Raw genomic sequence first — 24,341 nt, forward strand, 5'->3', positions numbered from 1 at the left:
TGATCAAATTGCTATGACTCCACAATTGACTTCTCTTTAGAAACAGGGAAGTGTAGATTGCAAATCTTCTGGGGGTAGTCAAACTCTATGTTGGGAATATGCAAGAGGCATTACAGAAGTCAATTCTTTTCTGGTTTGGTTTCTGAAGGACCAAAATTGAATCTTCAGCCTCCCTTTAGCCCTATGCTGACTCCCCCTCCTCTTCCTCCTCCTCTTCCTTCTCTTTCTTCCAATACTGGGGATTGAATCCTGGGGTGCTTTCCCACTGAAATACATCCCCAGCCCTTTTTATATTTTTGGTTTAAGACAGGATCTTGCTAAATTGCTGAGGCTGACTTCAAAATTGAGATACACCTATCTCAGCCTCCAAAGTTGTTGGGATTTTAGGCATGCACCATGGTGCCCAGTTCAACCCTATATATTCTATGGGGCACACAAAGTAACATATCGGGATGTAAATTTTCATGGTATTCCTAAAAAATCTCCTATACTCTACTATTACATTATTATATAATATCTTATATGGCAACAGAAGTAGGACCCTGAAGGTGGGTTTTTTTGAGGGGGCAAGAGGCGTGTGGGTACTGGTTATTAAACCCAGGGTCTTACACATGCTAGCCAACTGCTCTACCCCCTGAGTTACAACCCCAGGCCTACTAAAGGTATCTTCAAGGAATATTACCCATTGAATATTTGGGCCAATATGGAAATAATTCTAACTAGAGAAACAAGTCCTATAATATTAAAAGATGTACCTTAATTTGACCACTCCCAGATCCAACTGCTTGCATAAAAGTGGTAGACTAAATGAAACTAGATATCTCTATAAAGTAGGGATGATGATACCCCTAAAAAGTAGATGATTTTTGAACCCACTTTACAGATGGGGGAAATGGAGCTACAGAGAAATATAAAGATATTTGTCCAAGGACATTCAACTAGAAAGCACAGAGGAGATTCAAACCCCAATTTACCTAACCATAGAACCCCTGTTCTAACTCCTGGTACTCTGTGTGGCCCTTCTGAACTGAACTTCCTCAAAACCACAAATAGAAGTGTCTCTAGTTACACAACAGCACTGTAAAGGTGCAATCTGCAATAACTGCCTTTATCCAATTGGCATAATATTTTTCTAATCTTGTAGATATCATTTTTTTGTGTCCAGAAAATAATTTTTTAGAAGGGAGAAAATGTGAGCAAGAGAACAAGCTATATATAACAAGATTGGTCATATAGCAGAAAAGACTGAAGAGTAATGCAAATTTACATAATTTGATATGGATAGTCTGAAGCAGAGGTGAAGACAGAATTCATATTTATTGATTCTCCAAAAGAAGTATTCAGCTTAGTAGATTTTGTTACATTCCAGACTATCCTATTTACAGAGCAAGTAATTAAAATATCTACAATTGTAACAACAGCAAGGGAGGCTTAAAATAGGATAAACCTCACTCAGAAGATAAACCATCCTGTTCAAAGTTCTTGTACTTACCTTTTACAGAGTTGAATCATAATGTTGATGTCATATTTAATATTCTGCACTTCACAGAGCATTGTGTGAGCACTTTTCCTTCTCCCTGCACAATCCTAAAATTTGAAAATATTACATGTACTTAACATTGAAATGTGTTATGTAAACATTTCCTCATTGTTGAGCATGTTCTTTCTCTTGCTCCCTTTGTTTGTTACCATATGTATTCTGCAATGATCATTGTGCTATATATAGCTTGTCTTCTTCTTCCTTGATATAAGATATAAGATATAAGGGGGGACCCGTATTGCTTTCTCCTTTGTTCCTCAAAATATATTCTGAGAAATAGCCAAAGGATAAGAACATTTTTGTAACTCTTGAAACTTCTTGCCAAATGGTTTACCAAAAATGGTGTAACAGTGTACCCTGACATCAGCAATGTAGGGGTGTACCATTTCTTTTCACACTTGCCAGAACCATTGATTATAGTTTTAAACTTAATGTAATGGTAGAATGCTTCCTCATTAACAAAAATTCTCTCCTTTTGGAAAAGGTTCCTTTTAAGTTTTTCATATTCAGATTGTTGGAGAAGATAATATTTTGATAAAGCATGTACAATGACCAGTAATTCTCTTTTTGGAGACAGACAACCCAAGTCAGTCTATTCTCTACCATATCTGCCTGAGATGTAGGAGGCAAATCACTGTATCTATCAATTTATCCTCTCCTTGCTTGTCCACTTAAGACATTATACTCCCACCTCAGTTGAGGAAAAGAAATTCCCCTGGGTGAGCTAATGTCTATAGTTTTTTATATTTTATTTATTTTTCACAACAAGCTTAATTTGCATTTAGAGGTTCCCATTTTTTTTTTCTCTCAGTGTTACCCAATAGATACCACAATGTAACTGCTTCTGTCCAAACTGGCAGTAGAGAACTCTTGTGGTTCTGATTACAAGAAAAGCACTAACCTCCAAAGAACCAGGAATCTTATTTGCAGAACTGATTAATAATTAGTCCCGATTAAGTTTCATACATTCTCCTTTTGTTGGGATTCTAGAGGGAGAGGAGGATGGCAAGGGTTGAGCATGGCTGAAAACTCAGTACATTACACATTTTTGTTTTCTCAACTGGTATTACAACTTGCTTATTGGCAAGTTATGTGTGATTTTATTTTGAAAAACATTTTACTTTTGAAAACATCAAACCTAAAGACAAATTACAAAACTAATTCATTGAATATTTGAATATATAATATATATTCTAGAATTGTCAACAATTTGCCACATTTTCTTTGCTTTTTTTTCTTTATATGTTTTCCTCTGAGCTGGTAGAGAGTAAGTTGCAGGAATCTCAGCACATTAATTACCCCTAAATATGGCAGCATGTGTCTTCTAATAATAACACACACACACACACACACACAACATACACATTACCACAACACCAATATTATTACTCTCAGGAGATGTATCATTGGCATAATACTTTTGTCTAATGTATGATCCATACCCAGACCTTTTTTTTTTTTTTTTTTTAAACAATCCAGAATTCTTTTCTTTCTTTCCCTCCCCCCACCCTTTCCCATACTGGGGATTGAATCTAGGGTTACTCCAACATTAGGAAAATTTTTTGCGGAGTGGAGGAGTGGCGGGGATGGAACCCCAGGGCACTCAACCACTGAGCCACATCCCCAGCCCTATTTTGAATTTTATTTAAAGACAGGGTCTCACTGAGTTGCTTTGTACTTCACTTTTGCTGAAGCTGGCTTTGAACTCTTGATCCTCCCGCCTCAGCCTCCCAAGCCACTGTGATTATAGTCGTGTGCCACCATGCTGGCTTTAATTATTTATTTTGAGACAGGGTTTCCTAAGTTGCTGAGACTGGCCTGGAACTGGGATACTCCTGCATCAGCCTCCAGGTTGCTGGGATAACAGGATTGTGTCACTGTGGCTGGTAAAACCCAGGATTCCAACAAGAATTACATATTGGTGGTATTCCTGTTTACCCAGAACATGGGAGGCTGAGGATGGAGGATTGAGAGTTCAAAGCCAGCCTCAGCAATTTAGTGAGGCCCTAAGCAACTTAGTGAGACCTTGTCTCTAAATAAAATATATAAAAGGGCTGGGGCTGGGGCTTAGTGCCCCTGGGTTTAATCCCTGGTACCAAAAGAAGAATTATTTGTTTTCTTTAGTCTCTTTTAATTCATAATAGTTTACTGAACTTTTTGTCTTTGTGCCATTTTTAAAAGATTCAGGGCTTTACTTTCCTACTCTATTTTTTTTTTTTTGAATATGAAAGACATTTTTTGATGTCATATCAATATACTTATTTTTTGTTGTTTTGTTTAGTTTTGTGGTGCTGGGGATTAAACCCTTGGCCCTGCACATGCTAGGCAAGCACTTTGCCACTGAGCTGTCCCCATAGCCCTTCAATTTACTTTTGACGTCTTTACTGTGTATGCAGCCTTCTTTCATGTCTTTCCCTCTACCCCTGCATGTTACTGTACTTTCTCTAGAAAGTCCCTTTTTTTCTCGTTTTCATTTTAGGGACAACTTTCTGTTTTATATTTACTTTTCCCCTTTCCTTTCCTTACTCATCTTTCCTCCTTCCCTGTAAGCTTTCATCTGTTTCCTTGAGATAATACTAATTTAAAAATGGTTGGCTCAGTGCCATTTGTCTTCTTTCTGACTCTAGCATTTCCCTTCAGGATGGATGACTTGCTCCCTGTGAAGACAGCTCTTTGTTTTACACTGTTCAAAGTGTAACTAAAATTCTCTCTCAAGAGTCATTCTTGTTCTTTCTCATCTTCCCAGTTCTTTCCTTTAGGTAAGTCTTAACTCATGTTCTCATTTTCCAAATTGCTGTAAATCGCCAGTTTATTTTTATTAAAAATATGTTCACTTAGAATATAGTATGCAATACTGGACTGTATGACAGAAAAAAAAAATGCCTTTTGTCGTATTCCTAGTTCAACAATGATAGGATTGTGTTAATTTTAATTTGGGTGGACCTTAAACTGAAGACTTAAGGTTTAAATAAAGAAAAAAGAGCTTAACATACTGAAGTAAATATACATGTTGGAAAATGATTATTATAAAATGACATCTGAAATATTTCAGGACAATGGTATCAAATAGTCTCATAGGAGAGAAAATTAGAGCCAAAGGGCCTTAGAAATTATAGTTTACTCCGAAAACCCAAATCACTTAAGAGTCACAATCAGTTGGTGACAAACTATAAGGAACCCCATAACCTGATTCTCAGTTCAACATTTTTTCTCTTAGCCTCATTGCATTTTAATTTAATATTTTCTTAGAAATAATATTCAAAAATATAAGAGAAATAATTGTAAATTTCTTAGAAATGTGTGACCACAAAGAATTAAGAAAACCAGTTAAAACCTTATTATCCTCTGGTTACTCTAAAATAAAGTGGTCTTGCTTTGATGGCAATTTAATTATTGTTTTGTGCCTAGTCTTATTCTAGTTATTTTATATAATTCATCAATTTAAACTTTATAATATCACTAAATGTTTACATATTATCATTTTTATTTTAAAATGAAAAAAAAATGAAGCATTGCATTGGAATAACTTTTCTAAAGTCATTTACTGACGCGAAGTATCAGAATGGACTACAAACTCAGGGGATATATTTCCGGGGGTGTTTCCTCTGTTGATTTTAAGATACTCAAATACAAATGTCATTCTTTTTTTTTTTTTTCTTTTCAGAGAAATGAAAACTAAGACATAGATAGGTTTGAATGATTTCCTAATTGTTACTCAGTTAATAAAATGACAATCTCCACCCTGAAAAAACTTTGATTCAAAGTGGAAATTTTCCAATATCACAAAGTTTTTAAGAACATGAACCACGGACTTGTCCTGGAAATTTTATTTACACTTTCATTGCTTGGTTCATATTAATTTCTTCTTACCAATATGAGTGGACAAGATGATTGTACATAGTTTATATCATCTTTGGTTATGGAATTGTGTCTTGCTACGCAGAATTAAGTCACTTGTTTCTACTAGTCAGCAAATATTTACAACTAATATTTTCTTTTTTTTAAAATGGAAAACAAGCTGGGCACTGTGGCACACAATTGTAATACCATTGACTTGAGAGGCTGAGGCCTCATCCATATTAGGACATGTGCATAACTGAGCAAGGGTTCTGATAAAAACAAAACAAAACACCTAGACAGAGAGAGAATTATAACAAAGTAGAACTCAAAACACAAACTTCTCTTTTGGTCTTCTAGATATTGCATCAAATTCCAGACTCTAGGGTCTGGGGGTGTAGCTCAGTGGCATAGCATGTGCTTAGTATGAACAAGGCCCTGTATTCAGTCCCTAGCACTGAAAAAAGAAATCCAAAATCTTATGCCCATAGGGTTATAAAGGCATTATGTAGAGAATCTTATGCAAGTCTAAAATGTAAAGTGGCGCCACAATTTTGTTGAGAGGATTTATTGTTGAAGAGCATCAAATTGTAAGTTTGTTTTCTGTGACAGAGACTTGGGGTACACCCTAACACCAGGATTAAGCACTTCATTAAGTTCAAATGAGTGGTCTCGAGTTGACAGAAACCGTTTCTCAAGGGAGACATGATAAAGGACACGGCAGTAAAAACCTCTGTGAGGAAAAGGTACATTAAAGCTGATGATTTCTTATGTTTACAGGGTGATATGTGTGTTTGTTTTTTTCTTTTTGTTATTATTATTAGTCTTGCTTTTTATCATGAGGTTTCTGGGCCATAGGGAAAAGTGCTACTGGAACATTTTAGGTTTAGAAAAGACATAGGATTGAGATAGAAAAAGGTAACTGAATGTGAAATTGTATTTAAAGTGCCATTAAATTTTTTAAAATTACAAATAAAATGGAAAAGATGATTCAGGCTCGTATATGTCAGATTGGGATTTGGATAGCATTTATACCCCTCCACACATTTGTCCGCCTATCTGCCTACCTAATCTATCATATCTATCTATCTGTCTGTCTATCTATCTTGCCACAAGAAGAACTCTATTTATGGACTACTTCAAAAGCTGACCTTCCTCTGATCCCTACCTTCTAAGGTTACTGTGACTTATGACTCCAAAAACTTGAGACTTAGTATTCAACATCTGGATGATTCAGATTTTCAACTGCCTATGATTTAAGTAGAATTTCTAGAATACCTCTGGGAACTTGAACTGTAGATTTAGGAGGGAAAGTGTGTTGTACTTCTAATCAGTTGGTTTTGAAGCATTTTGGAACACATTCTGGGGTTTTGTTTGCTTGTTTTTGCAGTGGTGGGCATCAGTCTTGGGGCTTCACACATGGTAGGCAAGTGTGCAACCAGTGAGCCATGCCCTCAGCCCCACATTCTGTTTTTAATCTGACTGTTTCCAAAATTCTGTGCATGTAAAGACATGTAAACTGTTTTTTTAATCAAGTATTTCTGTTTTGGGGACTTCAGGTACTGTCTGGATTTAGAGGTCTTTAAAAGCACAAAAAGAATAAAATAAGAAAAAAAAAAAAAAAGCAAAAAGCCTGCTCTCCTTACTCTCGGCTGACTTCTGAGGAATTACATCTCCATCCTGACATTTGACGTATTATCTCCTTTTGGTGCAAGATAGGCAATTTTCATATTTGCTAAAAGCCTCTGGGTTTGTCACAAGAGAAGAGATGTCTCCAAAGAAGGGTTGGAGGAGTTCCTGTAGAGAAGGAGGAGCTTGACTCTGGATCAGAGGGGTTCTGTCATATGTGACAGAAAATAATTTCAGCACAAGTCAGTCAAAGGCATAGAAAGATTTTTATTAGGAAAGTAGATACATATACAAGATAGAATTGGAGCAAACTCAAGATAGATGCCTTTGGGGTAAAGTGGAGAATATGCATTCAAGGGAAAATGTGGGCTCTCTCCAGAGGGAGAGACAACAACTCATTGATATGGGGTGTTAATATTTATACAGGGATAGTTATCTGGGGCTGAACTACAAGCGGAGCCAGAGTGGAGCTCCATAATTCTACATTACCTTCCCTCACACTTTTGCATTTACCTCATGCTATTTTTTTTTCAGACAGTTTTTTTTCCCTTTCTGTGGTATAGGGGATTGAACTCAGGGGTCCTCTACCATTAAACTATATCCCCAGCCCTTTTATTTTTGATTATGAGACAGGGTCTTTATAAGTTTCCCAAGCTGGCCTCAGTTTTTTGAGAAGCTGATATTACAGGTGTGCACCATCATGCCCGGCTAGCAACTTATATTTTCAAGGAGAAATTTACTTTTTTATTTTTATTTTTTAATTTTCAAAACTCTCTTAACTATTCAGGTCCCCCAGATACTTCTTGTCTTGCTAGTACTGCTCAGCCCTACCAGAGCCAGCACCAATTTCCCAATTTTGATTCCAGAAATCAGTGTTCTATGTTGAATGCCATAGATGGTGAGGTGGCACAGAACTCATTCCTTGGCTCTTGTAAGTTCAGTCAATTGCCTCTCTCTCTCTCTCTCTCTCTCTCTCTTTTAGTTTTTGCAAGTTGATGTCCTTGTCCCTTCCTCTCTTTTGTCCATTAGCTGTTTAACAGATATTGCAGTCAATATTAGGGTGGCTAGCAGAAAAAGAGAAAATGGCTAAAAGTCATCCTCTTGCTAGCCTACATCATTCCACTTTGAGTGTCAACCACTGTTATCTTGTTCCGTGTTTGAAGTGGGGATGTAGATTAAGAAACACAGAAAATATATTTATTACCATGTGGAACAAGGCCTAGTTAGAGAACAAGTCCCTGTTCCTTATATGCTGTAAGAAACTTTCACAAAATTTTCACAGTTCTAGAAACTAGAACTGTGTCTCTTATTGTGTAAGCTCATCTATTAGGAGGGATGATGGATGGATGTGCCATTTTGGGTATTCAAAAAGAAATTCCAGCTCACACTGCTTCAAAGCACGCTTTCTGGAAAACTGCACACAGTATACAGATGGCTGTTGTCATGACAGCCATCTTTCCAGGCTAGTGAAGTACCTGCTCTTCCTCTGGTTTCCCACCCTCAGAGTTCCCTGTAATTAAGATGCAAAAACAACAACAACAAAAACTCTACACCCAGGCGTCTATACCTTAACTCTTAGTAAGATTGTAGCCACATCTCGGTTGTTTAGGATTTCTGTGATCCACACAGAACCTATCCATAGATAGAGTGAAAAAACATATCCCCAGTTCCAAATATCTGTATCCACAGGTTCGGCCACAGGAGTTGGGACTGGTTTGGAGGGCTCTGGCAAAGTGGTGGTTCTTAGAGTTGCTAATATTTCTGATTCAAGGATATTGGGAACTTGTTATTGTGCTTAGGGCTTGGCTTGTCAGGCCAAAGTAGAAGAAGCAAGAGAAGTCAAAGTCGAAGTAGGGGTGGGAATAAACTGCAGCAAAAACACAAGCAGGGCTATTTATGAAGTTAGATGGCAAGAAAGATGGCCTGAGGTCATTATAATCTAATTTTAGAATGTTATCGTCATCCCCAAAAGAAACTTGATGCTTACTAGCAGTCATTCTTCATTCCTCACACTTCTCCCTCTGCTGTTCATCCTGGTCCTTGGCAACCACTCTTCAACTCTGTCTCTATTAATATGACTATTATGAATATGTCATATAAATGATTTTTTTTCTTTTTGGTTTTGGGAATGGAAGTCAGGACCTTGTGCTTCCTAAGCATGTACTCTAGTGCTGAGGCATATCCCCAACCCCTGTCAAATAAATAGAATCATGCATTATTTGGTCTTTTACTACTGCCTTCCTTCACTTAGCATTTCTTTCTTCCTTCCTCCCCATCTCCCTCCCTCCTTCTCTCCCTTCTTCCCTCCCTTTCTCTTTATTTCTTGTACTTGAGATTGAACCCAGGAGTGCTTTCACTGAGCTACATTCCCAGCTCCTTTTTATTATTTTATTTAGATTACAGTGTTTCTCTAAGTGGCTTAGGGCCTTGCTAAGTGGCTAAGGCTGACCTTGCACTTGTGATTCTTCTGCCTCAGAGTAGCTGGAATTACAGTTATGCACTACCACAGCCAGCACAATGTTTTCAAGGTTCATCCAGATTATAGCATGTACTGGAAATGCATTTTTTTTTTATTGTCGAATATTCTATCACATGGGCACAGCATATATTGTTCATCCATTTACTTATTGGTGGATATTTGGGTTGCTTCCATTTATTCACTAACAGGAATAATGCTGCTATGAGTATTCACTTACAAAGTTTTGTGTTTGCCATGTTTTTACTTCTTGTATGTATATACATTGGGAAGGAATTACTTGGTTACATGATAAATCTATGTTTACCATTAAAAGTCAACTGCCAAATGATTTTCCAAAGTGACTGCAATATTTTACATTTCTACCAATGATATGAATTCTACAATTTTCCCACAAACTTACCAACATTTTTTTTTGTCTGACTTTTTTTTTTTTTTATTTTTGAGACAGAATCTTGCTATTTTGCCTAGGCTAGCTTTAACTTTCTGGGTTCCAGTGATCCTGCCACCTCACACTCTTGGGTATCTAGGACTACAGGTGCTTGTCATAGTGGCTGGTTTTTGTCTGACTTCTTGAATTTTCTCATCCTAGTGAATGTGAAGTAGTATTTTATGCCTGTTTTGCTTTGCATTTTTCTAATGACTAACAATAATGTGCATCTTTTCCTGTCCTTACTGACCAGTCAGGTATATTCTGTGGAGAAATGTATATTTAATCCTTTGCTCATTTAAAAAATTAGGGTAGTCTTTTTATTGTTGAATTTTAAGAGTTTTAAATACATTCTAGCCAAACATGTTAAATAAATGATTTTAAAATACTTTTCTTGCATTTCATAGGTTGATGTATCCATCAGAATCTTCCACAAAATGAAAGAAGAAAAACATATTTATGGAGAAATTTATTGATGTTGTTATTTTTTTTTAATTTGTTCTTTTTAGATATACATGACAGTGGAGTGTATTTTGACATATTATACATACATGGAGTATAACTTACTCTAATTAGGATCCCGGTCTTGTGAATGTATACAATGTGGAGTTTCACTGTAGTATATTCGTATATGAGCATAAGAAAGTTATGTCTGATTTATTCTACTGTTTTTCCTATTCCCATCTCCCCTCCCATCCCTTCATTCCCCTTTGTTCAAAGGTATTCCATTGAACTTCAATACCTTCACCCCCTAGTGTGTTCGCACCCACACATTAGAGAGAACAATGTTGTTCTTTTTGAGGCAGGGTCTCACTGTGTTGTCCAGGTTCGTTTTGAGACCTGGGCTCACATGGTCCTCGTGCCTCAGCTTCTTGAGTAGCTGGGACCACAGAAGTGTGCCACCATGCCAGATTTAGAGATTCCAAGGAATTAGCTCTCATCATTCTGGGGCAGGCAAGTCTGGAATCTGTAGAGCTGTCTATCAGGCTCAAAATCCTGTCAGGAGCTGATGCTCCAGTCTTGAGTAAGAAGGCTGTTTGGAGACAGAATTCCTTCACTCTCTTTGTATGTGTCTTTTGTTAAGATCGTCTTCAATTGATTGGATGAAGTCCATCCACAAAATGAACGGGGAAATCTGTTTTATAGAGAGTCTACTAATTTAAATATCAATCACATCTAAAAAATACCTTTGCAGAGACATCTAGATTGATGCTTGAACAGAATACCATGTCCTAGCAGAATCACACAAAAAATTAACCATCACAATTGTCTTTTCATTTGTTTTGATGGTAACATTTGAAGAACAAAATTACTTGGGCTTTTGGTGTGGTAGCTAAAAACTCATTGCCTATTACAAGGTCATGAAGATCTTCTCATAAGTTTTCTCCTAAGGACTTTGTATTTTTAGGCCTGTACATTTATATCTACGATTGATTTTGAGCTCATGATTGTGTATGGCATGAAGTATGGGTCCAAATTCATTCCTTTGAATATCCAGTTGTTCCAACACCATTTGTTGGAGATTCTTTTTTCCACATTACATGTTCTTAGACCCTTGATAAAAAGTTATTTAGTTTATATGTGAGGGTTTATTTCTAGAATCTCTATTCTATCCAATCAATATATATGTCTAGTCTTATAGAACCATACTATCTTTATTACTGTAGCTTTATTATAAGTATGTGTGTATGTGTGCACATGCGTGCATGCTGAGGATTGAACCTGAGGGCCACACATGCTAAATACACACTCTACCACTGAGATACATCCCCAACCCCTATGATGACAAGTTTTGAAACAGAAGTGTGAGTCCTCCAATTTTGTTCTTTTTCCAAATTATTATATTTTCTATTCTGGAGTTCTTGCATTTCCGCTGAATTTTAGAATCATTTTTAACAATTTTTACAAAATATCTGACTGGGATTTTAATACATATTTTCCCAAATATGTATATACATTTAAGAAATATGGCCATTTTAGCATAATAAGTTCTCTGACCTATGAAATGTCCCCCATTTAATTTTTAATTTTTTAATAAAGCTTTTCAGTTTTCAGTGTGCATGTCTTGTACTTCTTCTAGATTTATTTCTAAGCATTTTTTGATGCTGTTGTAAATGGAATTAATAATGTTATTTTCATATTCTTCATTGCTAGAATACAGAATTATAGTTGATTTTTATATATTGATTTTATATTATGCAATCTTTTTTTAAAGAGAGAGAGAGAGAGAGAGAGAGAGAGAGAGAGAGAGAGAGAGAATTTTTTAATATTTATTTTCTAGTTTTCGGCGGACACAACATCTTTGTATGTGGTGCTGAGGATGGAACCCGGGCCGCATGCATGCCAGGCGAGCACACTACCGCTTGAGCCACATCCCCAGCTCCTATATTATGCAATCTTAAACTTTGCTATTTTAAATAATTTCTTATTTGCTCTGATTTTCTATATATAAAATCATATAAACTTCAAATAGAATTTTCTTCTTCTTTTTCAATTTGAACACATTTTATTACTTTTTCTTGCCTAATTGCCCTGGCTAAACCCTCCAGTACTTGATGAATAGAAGTGACAGAAGTAAACATTGCTGTCTTGTTCATGATCTTAAAGGGAAAAACATTCAATCATTCACAGTAAGTGTTCTGGTAACTGTAGTTTTTTCATAGATACTCTTCATCAGTTTAAGAGAATTCCCTTTTCTGCCAAGTTTGTTGAGTATGTTTATTATGAAAGGGTGATAAGATTTTTGTCAAATGCATTTTCTGCTGTTATTGAGATGGTGGTTAGGAAGAGGGTAATGAGGGTAATTTTCTTATTTTAAAAATTATTTTGGTGCTGGGGATTGAACCCAGGACTTCACATAGGCTAAGCATGTACTACACCACTGAGCTATGCTCCCAGACCTGGTTTTGTTTTTTATCCTATTAACATTGGGCATCACAGTAATTGATTTTTTTTCAGACATTAAACAGCCTTGTATTCCCAGAATAGATCTCATTTGGTCATGTTGTATTATCTCTTTTTATGTGTTTTGGTATCAGTATACTAGTATTTTATTGAGGATTTTTATATCTATAATAATAAGTTTCTTAATTGTCTAGTTTTGGTGTCATGATAATGCTGACCTCATGCAATAAAATAGGAAATGTTCTCTCCTACATTTTTTGGAATATATTTTGAAGGATTGGTATTAATTCTCTTCTAAATACTTGGTAGAGTTCAACTGGGAAGCCTTGTAGATCTGGGCTTTTCTTTGTGGGAAGTTTTAAAATTACTAATCCAATGATTTTATTTCTTATAGGTCTGTTCAGCCTATTTTTTTAAATTGAAATATTCCTCCTAAGAGGCTGTAGATTTCATTTAAGTTCTCTAATTTGTTGGTACACATTTGTTCATAGTATTCTCTTAAAATCCTTCTTAGTTTTGTAAGGTTGGTAGCAAGTTTCCTCTTTATGCCATGTTTCAGTAATTCCTTTTTTTTCCTAAAGTTTTGTCAATTTTATTAATCTTTTCCAAGAAGAAAGTTTATGTTTTGTTGATTTTACATATTGTTTTTCTATTCCCTCATTCATTTATTTCTATCTAACATTTATTACTTCCTTTCTTTTGCTTGCTTAGGACTTTAGTTTGCACTCTTTTTCTAGTTTCTTAAGGTGGATGCTTAGGCTATTGATTTAAGATCTTCCTCATTTTTAATATAGGTGTTTGCAGCTACAAATTCCTAAGCATTCTGTGAGTTACATCCCATGAAGATTAAATTCTCAAGAAAGTTACCACTGAGGGCAACTGAAATAATCTTATTAGAGAAGTCTTGTAGATTTGGGAAAATGCAGGGCTTAGAATTTATTCCAGTTAAGAGCTACGGGAGTATCCCCTAAATCTTATTAGTCACTAGTTGAAGGTTACTCTTGGGAAATGTTAATTACCTGGCACTTCTGGCCTTCTCTGTATGCTGGCCTCCGGAAAGAGATCCCTCAAGCAAAAAGTGTAGTGTTGGCAATAGGAAGTTGGCCTATAAGTACAGGAATGGAAAGTAATAGGGTATTCTGTGCAAGGAACTGAGAGCAATGGTTGTAGCCACCACCAAATGTTGTGACATTTAATTAGCAGCAAAGTTGCAAGGTACAATGATTTGTCCTTCATCTTAGAGTACACAAGGACATGTCCCAACATTTCCAGACCATTGCCGCCCTAAAAATCTTCAAAATATGTGAGAAGTCCCAAATATCTGTAGTTTATCTATGACTCACTGAATAGATTGTCTTGCTGTGGCAATACAACTACTTACTACTTCCTGTTCATTAGTCATCAATATAGGAGAACAACATAATGTTCTGTAGAATGCCAAGATGATTCATGTCTCTTTGTACTAGATTTTGACAGAGAACAGGAGAAATAATAAAGGCCTGGGATGAGACAGTGAATGTTTACTGCTGTCCTTTCCAAACAAATGTGCATGACTTTGATTTTCATTATTTGTTGGGATTTAAAAGAACATGCTTACCAGATTAACATCTACATACCAAATGTCACCACTGGATCAAGCGATTCTATCAGTTCTTGTAAACATACCACATCTGATACAGACACATAATTGTGGCTTTCATTTGGTAATTTAATGGTGACCTGCCATCATCTATAATGATGTTAACTGGGTAGCAAAATGACAAAGACCACAATACCTATGTCTTTTAGGTCTTGATTGAAGCACAAAGCGTCTATTCTCACAGAGTGTGATATTGCTTCTGATTTAGTATCCTAGAGGGGTAAGGGTAGTTTCAAAACCTTATCTTTGGCCTTTCATAACGTTCCAATTGCAGACTCCAGGGGACCATGTGAGTGTTTGTTAGTTGCTAAGTATATAAATCCCATTTCTACACTCAACAATTGGGAAATAACAGATTTAGTCTATGGACTCAGTTTGGTCAGGACTCGTCTGACCCTCAAAGGCCCTCCTCTCACTGAGGCCTCAGGGACTGACGGCATCTCAGGACTCTATTAGTGTTGGCCTCGTAGTATAACTAAAAGTTCTTGAAACGCTAGAGTCCTCCTCTTTCCCTACCACAAAATTTACTGTATGATGTGGCCGTAGGTCATTTCAGGAATGTATTTAGGGGACTTTATTGTATATACTTTCTGGAGCAGCATATACAATATGCTTTCTTTAAAGGAGGCCATTCTCTTCTCAAATTGCTTCTTTGTCTAAGAACTGGATGAGATCTTCCAGCTGGTAGAATAATTGTGATGTGTAACTGTGGGTATCTGATATCAGCCTTCTATTGATCAGCCATTGATTTTTTTCTATAGTCAGCTGCCTATCTGGCTTATCCCTAAGAACATCATAGTCCAGGTAACCTGATTGCCATTCTAGATTCATTCCCTGTTATAGTAATCACTCCCACCATGTGTCTGACTGTTGAGTCTTACAATCTGGTCTCTACATTTTTGGAATTCTGTCATACTCACTGACATAATGGAAGTGAGTTTCATCATGTATCATTTCCTTCTATCTAGTCTGGCCATGGAGAAGATCTATCATTGAAATTCTTAACTTTTTTTTTTTTTGGTATTGGGGATTGAAATCAGGGGTAATCAACCAGTGAGTCACATCCCCAGCCCTATTTTGTATTTTATTTAAAGACAGGGTCTCACTGAGTTGCTTAGCACTTTGCAGTTACTGAGGCTGGCTTTGAACTCAGACTATCCTGTCTCAGCCTCCCAAATCGCTGGGATTATAGGCATGCGTCACCACACCTGGCTGAAATTCTTAAAGATATAACTGGCTACCCTTCCATAGAAAGTTTATTCTTTATTATATTAGTAATAGCAGCATCCTCTGGGCCTTCCTGCAAACCTAGTCAAGATGAATTTTCTCCCCTACTTCTATGAGCCTGTCAAATCCTTCTCCAATACTCTGCTGAGGCAATTCCAGCACATCTAACTTTATTACTATAGGCTATGATTGTGACTATTTTCAAGGAGGCTTCCTGACTCCATAGTAGGACTGAATCCAGGTAATCTTGCCAAGACACCAATCCTGAGTCATGGTTGAGAACTCCAATGTCATAATAGCCAAACTGTGGAGTCAACACTCTTTGCCGTTTAGGGTTATATACTGCCTCCCCACCTTAACCTTCAAAATCCACTTGCACATATATCCTATTCATTCCCTTCAGAACTTATAAGCCAGTGATACATTCTCAGTGAATAAAGTATTTCCTTCTGGAGTGGTGACTGGATTTCCCCACTCAGCCAACAGTGAGTTGGTTGAGTGAGTTTCTTATTGGCTTGGAAACTATAAGGAGAACTGATGATGAGTCTGGAGGAAAAAATATCATCTTGTGAGGCATCTGCTTCATGTAAGGTCTTGAAAGATCTTCAGGTAAGAGACTTCTTTGTTGCAGAGGAAAGGTGTAGCTCATGCTGGATTACAGGTGCCACTGAGCCTGGCTTTATTTTTTATTTTGAGACAAGGTCTTACTGAGTTGCCAAGGCTGGCCTAAAACTTGTGATCCTCCTTCCTCCACTTCCCCATTGGCTAGGATTACAGATGTGTATCATCATGCCCCACAAGTCTAATATTTTAAGAAACACTTCTAATATCTTAACAGACATCCCTATGTAAAGAAGATATACATAGCCAAGTGTGTTGGCACACATCTGTACCTCCAGCTACTTGGGAGGCTGAAGCAGGGGGATTGCAAGTTTAAGGCCAGCCTGGTAGATAGCATAGTGGAAAAAAAAAATCCAGATGGCAATAAGAAATGAAAAGATGTCCCCCTGCATACATCATTGGGGAAATGCAAATTTAAAAAAAACAGTGAGCTCCAACTACATACTTATCAAAATATCTGAAATCCAAACACATCACCTAGTACTGGTGAAGACAAGAAGCAACAGGAAGGCTCATTCATTGCCAGTGGGAATGCAAAAATAGCTGCTGTGGAAGATGGTTTGGCAATTTCTTATAAAACTAAATATATTCTTATATAACCTAGCAATCATATGCTTGGTATTTATCCAAAGGTGTTGAAAACTATGTCCACACAAAAATCTGTAGATAGATGTTTATGACAGGTTTCTTCATAATAGCCAAACTGGGGAGGCAACCAAGCTGTCTTTCAGTAGGTGAGTGAGTAAATAAATAAATGGCATATCTATACCATGGAATTTTATTCAGCGCTAAAAAGAAATGAGCTATCAAGACATGAAAAGACATGAAAGAACCTTAGTGGTATTCTTCAGATGAAGATGTAAGGATTTAGGAAGGAAGGCTAGTGTAGAGTTATAGATGTAAAAATTATGTAGAGGTAATGTTGAAAACTTGGGAATGAAGGAGAACATCAAAGATGAAATGGAAAAAATAGCATAACACCTGTTCTTAAGAGAACATGGAAGACTAAGAATTGATGGTCTGACACATAGAGAGAGAATCAGGAGAGCAGGATGCCATGCAAAATGAAAGAAGAGTGTATTCTTAAGAGAGAGAGAGTTGAATACATCTTCAAATATTAGAGAAATTCAGAAAAATTAGCACTAGGAAACATGCATTGTATTTATAAGTAGGTCATCATGGACCTCTGTGTTGGTAATTTCTAGCAAGGAAATAAGGAGGGAGGGTGGATTATGGTTGGTTAATAAATCAGGTGAGAGGAAGCAGAAACACTAATAGGCAACACTTCCAAGATGATTCGCTGAGAAGCAAAGCAAAGATACAGTATTCAGGATTATCAGGAAAAAAAGACTTTTTTTTTTTTTTTTTTTTTTTTTTTTTTTTTTTTTTAACATAAGGGTGCTTAATCACTGAGCCACATCCAAAGCCCTTTGTATTTTATTTAGAGACAGAGTCTTGCTGAGTTGCCTAGGGCCTTGCTAATTTACTGAGGTTGGCTTCAAACTCCTGATTCTTCTTCCTCAGTCTCCTGAGCCGCTGGGATTATAGGTGTGTGCCACCGTGCCGGCTGGAGAGATTAGTTTTTAGGTGGGTATTCAGGTTCCAAAACTCTAAATTGCTACTTCAGTTGACTCATTCCTTAGTCAGTGAATAGGAGTGTTCACTACTTTAGGAAATGCCAACCTTTTATTTATCCCACCACTTCCTCTTACAAAAAGAGACTTAAGGTTATAACTTGGTTGTGTTCTTCTCTAACCACTAGTGTGTAAGCAAGAAGGCTGGGGCTGTCTAGAGCCTGGAAACAGGAGGGAAAAAAGTGATTAAAATGCACACAAAGCGTGTTTACGTATTCACAGGAAACTTCCCACGACGCATGAAAATGGAAACAAAGAGATCAAATTCGAGAAAGGGATGCAAATGTTGAATTTCCCTTAATCTGAGGAGGCCGATTTTCTTTACAGTAAAAAGCCCTAGAAAAGAAAATTAGTCAAATGCACTACTGTTTTTGCTGGCTGCCAGCTTTTCAGCATCCGGACACATCGTTGCACCGATTTTCTCCTTCATTGTGGCAGGCGGGAGCTTGAAATTCTCTGCTGGAGCAGAAGGGATCCGTGCAGATGCATATCATGGGCAATTGCGAAGTGACTCATAGGCTGAGGGTGGGGATCTGGGGAGTTGAACTGAGGACGAAATGGGAGGGATTTCCCTTCCTTAGGCTTGGAGAGAGGTGTTCTCACAGTACACTCACTTTTTACACACGCTTGTGTTTAATGAAATCTTACCACTTAGCTACGCATGCCTGGTGGAGAAAGATTGTGAGGGTGCTGGAGAAAGGGCTTGCAGCCTTCTTTCTGTCTTTTCTTACTTTTACTGTCTGCTTGGCAGCGCTCCTACTGCCCCCCACCCACCCTTTTTCTTTTTTTCTGAAGCTCCCCTGTCTTCATGTTTGAGTTTACGAAAAAAATTTTATAGCTGAGATTGGAGATAATAATATTATTACTTAGAATGCGTGGAGTAATTCTTATTGGGGAATCAAAAGAACTATGTGGATCTTAACCTTTATAGCACTGGATAGGGGTATTTGGGGATATAATTAGGATTAAGACTGATATCCTATTACAGGAAGAATTGGGTAGGCAGCTTTCCACCTTCCTCCCTCTCTTCCTTCCCTATATCCCCCTCCTTTCTTTCTTTTTTATCCTTTTTTTTTTCAGGTCTTAGAAAAAAGCTGTTATCTTTTAAAGTTAGTACAGGCATTACAGGAAACAAAAAAACAAAAACAAAAACAAAGAACAAAGTCATCCAGTTTCAAGCAACTTCGTTGGACATCCTGCTTCCTCTTCTTAATGCTACTATTTCTGCTCGGATAAGCTTGCTTTTCTCACAGGGTTATTATGAGATTTCATAACACATAAGAAAGTATTTTAAACTTCATAGAGTCCAACGTATTGTTTTGCAATTACAGTGATCATTCCTCTGCTACTTTGGTGGGAAAATCAAAGATGATATCACTGAAGGCAATACAGCAATTAATTTCAATATTTCTTTCTTCCTACCTTGTACATGCAACTGAAGTAGAAATAGTAGTGAACTTGTCTGTCTGTTTTTTTGTTTTTGTTTTGTTTTTTGGTACTGGGGATTGAACCCAGAGGCACTTTATCACTGAGTCACATCCCTAGCAAGCCCCCTCTTTTTAAAATATTATATTTTGAGACAGGGTCTTGCTAAGTTGCTTAGGGCCTCACTAAGTTGCTGAAGCTGGCCTTTAACTTGTGATCATCCTTTCTCACCCTCCAGAACCACTGGTGTTATAGGCATGTACTTTTCATATATTTTTGAAATTTCCACATTGAACATCAGTTCTTCAATTTTTGATACAATGTAGTTTTAGGATATTTGATACTCACAAGTGTTAGATACAAAGTCAATTCTAGTTTATATCCAATCTGGACTATGCAGGAATTATTGGAGGAGACTTTTGAGCCAACCATGTTAGGCTCATATGTCAGGACTAGGTAGCAGGTTGGCACACACGTTAGGTGAACCTCTCTGTCTGCCCCATTGTTTTTAGCACAAGGTCTACTTTGAGCTAAGATGTTTGCTTCTTGCTTCAAGGATATTACCTTTCATTTGTGCACTAATACAATTTGCATTATCTAAATTTTCAAATGAAAAAAAAAAAAAAAAAAAACCTCGAAATAGAACCCTCTTTGATTCCTCTAGATAGTTCTTGTCTTCCACAGGTTGACAGACTGGGTTTTTTCCCCCTCCAGATTTCCTTCTTTCTCCTCTGTCTCACAAGAGCTGAATAACATCAACAGTCTCACATGGTGCTTGCCATTTGCTGAGGAGTCTGTAGGACCAACAGCCTTCTGGGCCTAAACACTACAAGCACCTGCCTTGCTTCTTTTGTGGGCACAATTGAGAAAAGGATATTGTACACCATCTCTAGGTTAGGCTCTGCAGATTTGATTATCTAATAACAAGATTACCCACCCTTTCTCAACTATATCCTATATAAGCAACTGCCCCTGCAGGTGTCCTCTGGATGTCACATAAATAACCAAAACTTGCCAACTCTAACTGTTATTTTGGATTGCTCCCTAACGGGTGATTCTGGATTGGTGATCACATTTGGCTACTGAATTTTCTCAGGGAAATCAGTGTTTCCTTCCTAAGAGTTGCTTTTTGCTTGACATAAGAGATGACAAGAGAAGAGACTCTCTCTCACCTCCCCCAATTTGGGCAGGGCCCGGGAACTTCTCATGAAACTTCCCATAAAATGCTGTCATCCACCCTCCACCTACAAATTAGCTCAAGGTTTTATTAGCTAATCACTTTAGCTCAGTGTTGTATAGATTACAATGGCACATTGAAAATGTCTAAAGACATTTAAAGTTGCAAATGCAAGGCAATTTTACTAAACTGGAACCTAAGCTTGACACTCTTGGCTATAAAGCAGAATTCTGTTCAAGGGGTTTTAGTTTCATTGCTGAAGTGATGTTGCATGAAGATTATCAACCTTTAAATAATACTCCATTCACGATTTAAATTTAGTTCGAGACCAGTGGGTGTTCAAAATGAAGCACAGAGCTGAAGTCTTTATTTCTAGGAGAGTGGCTGCAGATGCTAATTTAGATTTACGGAGAAAGACAATGGTCCATAGCAAACTAAGCAGAGCAGCTGGGAGGACATTGGTATTCTGGGAGGACCGGCAAGGACCCTTTTTAATTAAGCTGCCCACCTCTCTCTCCCACTCTTAGGACCCAGGAAATGTTTATGACAGATAACTTACCACTTGTTATTGTTTATATTTTCCTCCTTCAACTGACTGGATTTTTTTTTTTCTGCTTGCAAATTCACTGGGTGGGTCTTCTCCCAAGGGAAGGATACACTAGAATTAAAAATTAATTTCTGTTTTTGAGCCTAGATGTACAGAAATTTTCTCCTTTGCTGCATACATGATAAAAGAAGCTTTTTATAATTTTTCTTGTGTGTGCTATTTTCTCATTGAGATACTTGGAGAATTGTGGGCGAGCGAATGCAGATTTGATTTCAAAACATCAGGGAAGCCTTATTCATAGCAAAAGTTCAAACTCTCACAGACTCACCTCACTCACTTCAAGGTGCCATTCTTTATTTCCTATTCATTCTTTCTTTTTCCACAGTCCTTCCCCAACTATTTTCCCTATTTCATTAGAACTGGAGTTTCCTATAAATTTGTCCAAAGTCATATTTTCTAGCAGATTTGGTTTAGGATGTATCTATACTTATGATGGGCAAAGGGTGTTATCTGATCAAAACAGTGATTCTCGAGAAACCGAAGAGAGGTGATTGAATTGTTCACAATTCTGGTTTTTAGGGAGAAGTCCAGTGCTTCAAAACTCATGTTGAAATTTAATTGCCATTGTAACAGTATCAAGAAAGGGACCTTTATGAAGTGATTAGATCACTGTGCCCCACCCTCATGAATAGATTGACAGATTGTTGTAAGAGTGGAGTCTTGACAAGGGGCCAATTGGGCCCTTTCCCTTTCCCTTTCTCTTTTTGCTGTCTCTTGTCCTTCTACTTTCAAACATGGCATGACACAACAAGAAGGCCCTTGTCAGGTGCTGACCCCTCAATCTTTGACTTCCCAGCTTCCAGAACCACGAGTTGGTACATTTTTGTTCATTAGAAGTGAAGTAGTCTCAGTTGTTATGTTAAAGCAGCACAAACTGGACTAAGACAACCTGCCTGGTGGAGAAGGCATGGCCAGAGAAAGAATATGCTGCCGGCTTTCCCCCAGAAACCCTTATGTTGGAGGGGAGGCAACACACTGGTTACTTTCTAGGTTATCTGTTATCAGAACTACTTGTATTATGGTCAGGTGCTTCGTTACTTTTTATACTCTTTCATATTTTTCTTTCTCCCTCTTTTGCTCAAGCATGCTATTTTGTTGATCAAGCTGCCTTGTAAAGAATATGGCCTAAGAACAAAGATGCACTGATAAATGTTTAACAACTGGTCAAATGTATAACATGTCCTGATTCAGGCTGGACGCAGTGGTACATGCCTGTAATCCCACCGGCTCAGGATGCTGAGACAGTGATTGTGAGTTCAAAGCCAGCCTCAGCAACATCGAGGTGCTAAGCAACTCAGTGAGACCCTGTCTCTGAATAAAATACAAAATAGGGCTGGGGATATGGCTCCATGGTTAAGTGTCCCTGAGTTCAGTTCCTGGTACCCCTTACCCACCCCCCCCAAAAAAAGTCCCTATTCAGAGTATTTGCTGATTTCTACTATGGCTGATTTCAAGCTACCAGTGTGAGGCCCCTGAATGTGCAGTTAGGAAGAGATGTGGATTGTCAGTTTTGAAAGCTAGTACTAGCTAGTCTGAGCTAGTCCTAGGAAACCACTGAATGAATATATGTTAAGTGCTTAAAACATGGCCAGGAACATAGTTAATTCTACACTAAGTTGTGCTTCTATCATTTATTCTACTATCAATGATTGTGTATTATGTATTATGCTATCTCTCTTCCTCTTCCTTTATCTATGTTTGTATGTATGTATACATCCAGTGATTTGCTGGAAAACTTCAAGGAAAAATGTACCTTGATTGTAGCACTTGCCATTTTCCATGAAAAGATGCTTATACTGGATGATTTCAAGCTACCAGTGGTTTAACACTTGGTTTGCAAAATTCATGAAAATTAAACAATCTTCTTCCAGCCCACAACTATTAAAAAAGTTAGTTTCCAGGGATATCTGTATTGTTCGCAGGATTTTGTTCATAAGCATTCAAAATGCAAATTGTGAATTTTAGATTCTTTGTTAAGTGTATGTTTTATTTAGATTCTGTATACCTATTTCATAGGTAATAATCTATGAGTGTTTTCTTTATCTTTCCCCCAACTCTTTCTTTTTTCTCTTTCTGAGTAATTATACGGTTTGATTTACAAAAATATTTTAGAATAAAATCTTATATTACACAACTCACCTAAAATTTCCTACAGAGTCTTATAAATTTAGGCTTGTACTTAGAACTTATAAATTTAGCATTTGAATTGTTATTCTGGCTTTTTTTTCTTCTTTTGGTACTAAGAATCTATCTAATCCAGGGCCTTGCACATGCAAAGCACATGTTCTACAGCTGAGCTGTACTCCCAACCATGTTATTCTGGCTCTCAGTATTTATTAAACTATGTAACTTTGGAAAAGATCCCAAAGTGAGAATTATAAGAAATACCTCAAACCAAGGGTAAGAAGTAACTCAAAGGATAGTTGTTAAATATGTGAAAGGATGCTACAAACTGCGCATATTTAAATTGAAGGTATGTTCTTATTGTCTCAAGAACCAATATTTTGGCTAACTCCATATTTTCTTGTGCATGGTGGACATGGACTGTTGGAAGATTGACAGTTTTAGTGTCAGGAATGTAAATGAAGGAAGAGATCTTAGGATAGTCCAGAGAGCAGTTGAGATTAGAGAGAAAATAGAGAGGTCTGGATAGACAGAGAAGCAGGAAGAGAGTCTCCTAGGTGAAGAAAGTGACAGAAGTGGAAATAAATTCAGTCGTCTTAACCAATAAGACAATATTCCTATAATACCTGACTGGAGAAGGTGTCTGGGAAAAATGCAATGTCAACCTTGTCAGGTAAATTGAGGTGAGTTGATGGAATGCTCCATTTGTAATTATTATACACATAATAACAAGTCACCACGGAAGAGTTGTTATTAGGTGAGTGGCAGAATTAAAATGGTGTTTTTCAATGATCAATTTAATTGAGGTGTGCAAACTAAAGATATGAAGATAGATAAAAGAATATAAAAATAACTTAGAAATGAAGAAAGCCTGACTTAAACTGTCCCTCATTTTACATGAAAAAGAATCAAAGGTTTAGAGCAAGGGTCAGAGGATTTTTCTATAAAGGACGAGATAGTAATTTTTTTTTTTTTTAATTCTTTTGCAGCTGCTCAATTCTGCCCATCTAGGTGAAAGTAGCCATAGATGACAGAAAAATAAAAGAGCATGGTTGTGTTTTGATAAGAGTG

The 24,341-nt window shown here is 37.2% G+C and overlaps 1 long non-coding RNA gene across 1 annotated transcript in view; it reads right to left on the reverse strand.

Moving 5' to 3' along the window:
* Nucleotides 1-21,167, reverse strand: part of LOC143406245 (uncharacterized) — a 40,729-nt gene extending 19,562 nt beyond the window's left edge. The window contains exons 1-2 of the long non-coding RNA XR_013092183.2: nucleotides 21,099-21,167; nucleotides 1,493-1,587 (exon numbers count right to left, since the gene is read on the reverse strand). This is a non-coding gene — a long non-coding RNA (uncharacterized LOC143406245). The remainder of the gene's footprint in view (nucleotides 1-1,492; nucleotides 1,588-21,098) is intronic.
* Nucleotides 21,168-24,341: the final 3,174 nt, after the last annotated feature.

The sequence above is a fragment of the Callospermophilus lateralis genome, chromosome 8, assembly GCF_048772815.1.
Source record: "Callospermophilus lateralis isolate mCalLat2 chromosome 8, mCalLat2.hap1, whole genome shotgun sequence".
Lineage (NCBI taxonomy): Eukaryota > Metazoa > Chordata > Mammalia > Rodentia > Sciuridae > Callospermophilus > Callospermophilus lateralis.